This window comes from Nannospalax galili, unplaced genomic scaffold, assembly GCF_000622305.1.
Source record: "Nannospalax galili isolate Female #2095 unplaced genomic scaffold, S.galili_v1.0 scaffold1143, whole genome shotgun sequence".
NCBI classification, from domain to species: Eukaryota; Metazoa; Chordata; class Mammalia; order Rodentia; family Spalacidae; genus Nannospalax; species Nannospalax galili.
The window spans coordinates 1-2,500 of record NW_008350325.1 but is presented as its reverse complement, the minus strand read 5'-3'; positions in this window follow the sequence as shown (position 1 = coordinate 2,500).

Below are 2,500 nucleotides of genomic sequence, written 5' to 3'. Positions count from 1 at the left end.
TCCCTGTCGTCTCTTTTTCTTTTTTGGTGGTTTATTTGGTTGTTTTGTTTTGGTAATTTTGCTGGGATTAAAGGCCTGTACTACCATGCTGGGTACAGTGTCTTTTTAAATGAGAAGTATTTGTCTGTTCAAGTGTATGTGGGTATGCATACAAGTATGTGATCATGTGTATGGAAGCCAGAGGTCAACCTCACATGTTCTTCAGGAGATATACTTTTTTTTGGTGTTTTTTTGAGACAGGGTCTCCCTGTTGTCCCAGTTGGCCTGGAACTCACTATGTAGACCAGGCTGGCCTGGAACTCTGAGATCCACCTGCTTCTGCCTCCCAAGTGCTGGGATTAAAGGTGTAAGCCACCACACTCGGCTTCTGTTGGTTTTTAGATTATTTGGTCTTTTTGAGACAGGGTCTCCCTGTAATCCCAACTGGCCTGGACCTCATTATGTTGACCAGGCTGGCTTTGAACACAGAGATCTGTCTGCCTCTGCCTCATGAGTCCTGGGATTAAAGTTATGAGTCACCACACCTGGCTCATTTTTCATGTTTGTGTGTAGCTAAGGCTACTGGAATCTGAACTGGGTCGTCTGCAGGAGCAGCTAACAGCTGAGCCCTCTCCAGCCCCTACATTGTTTTGAGATAGAATCTCTCACTGGGACATGGGGTTTGCTGAACAGGCTGGACTGGCTGGCTATCAAGGCCCAAGGGTCCACCTGTCTCTGCCATTCCAGCACTGGAATTACAAGCATATGCCATGTTGTTTCCCCTTGAGACAGTCTCATGTAGCTCAGGCTTGAACTCCTGATCCTCCTGCTGGGACTAAAGAAAATGTGCCACCACAGCTGGCTCCACTGTCTTGTTCATTGCAGACTTGCTTAAAACTTATACCTAAGTGGTAGATTGCCTAACATGTTCGAGGCCCAGGGTTCAATCCCCGCCACTACTAAAACACCAAGAAACTACCCTGCCTGGTGGTGTGGGGGTACATACCTAATCTCAATACTTGGGAGGTAGAGATGACAGTACGGAGCTCAAAATCATCCTGGCTACCCAGACTTGAAGCCAGCCTAGACTGAGAAACCCTACCTCAATATACCAAAACAAAATCCCTCACTAAAATACATTTGATATTCCCGGGCTTGGTGGCACAGGCCTGTAGTCCCAGCACTTGGGAGGCAGAGGCACGTGGATCTCTATAGTTCAAGGCCAGCTTGGTCTGCATAGTGAGTTCCAGGCCAGCTGGGGCTACAGGGAGACCCCAGTTCAAAAAGACCAAACATTTAAAAATAGATAATTTGACACACAAATCCTGTTCCATCTTGCTCTACACACCACTCTACACGGAAAGTGCGCCTTCAGGCCACCAGAAGATAGAGGGCTGTAGGGTGGTACAGCATTTGCCTAGCATGCCTGAGGCCCTTCATTCAATCCCTGGTACCATACTGTCCTGCCAAGTGCTACCAATTGAGCCGAACACCTAACAGCTGAGCCCTCTCCAGCCCCTACATTGTTTTGAGATAGAATCTCTCACTGGGACATGGGGTTTGCTGAACAGGCTGGACTGGCTGGCTATCAAGGCCCAAGGGTCCACCTGTCTCTGCCATTCCAGCACTGGAATTACAAGCATATGCCATGTTGTTTCCCCTTGAGACAGTCTCATGTAGCTCAGGCTTGAACTCCTGATCCTCCTGCTGGGACTAAAGAAAATGTGCCACCACAGCTGGCTCCACTGTCTTGTTCATTGCAGACTTGCTTAAAACTTATACCTAAGTGGTAGATTGCCTAACATGTTCGAGGCCCAGGGTTCAATCCCCGCCACTACTAAAACACCAAGAAACTACCCTGCCTGGTGGTGTGGGGGTACATACCTAATCTCAATACTTGGGAGGTAGAGATGACAGTACGGAGCTCAAAATCATCCTGGCTACCCAGACTTGAAGCCAGCCTAGACTGAGAAACCCTACCTCAATATACCAAAACAAAATCCCTCACTAAAATACATTTGATATTCCCGGGCTTGGTGGCACAGGCCTGTAGTCCCAGCACTTGGGAGGCAGAGGCACGTGGATCTCTATAGTTCAAGGCCAGCTTGGTCTGCATAGTGAGTTCCAGGCCAGCTGGGGCTACAGGGAGACCCCAGTTCAAAAAGACCAAACATTTAAAAATAGATAATTTGACACACAAATCCTGTTCCATCTTGCTCTACACACCACTCTACACGGAAAGTGCGCCTTCAGGCCACCAGAAGATAGAGGGCTGTAGGGTGGTACAGCATTTGCCTAGCATGCCTGAGGCCCTTCATTCAATCCCTGGTACCAAACTGTCCTGCCAAGTGCTACCAATTGAGCCGAACACTTAGATGTTGCTACTTCACTGTGTAATGCAGGGTTGCCACCAAGTCATGGACTTTCACTGTTCTTTCTTCCCTAGAAAGACACTGTAAATTCTGCTTCTGCAACCCCACTTTCTCCCTGTGGCACTGGGTAAGGAATCCAGGGGTTCCCT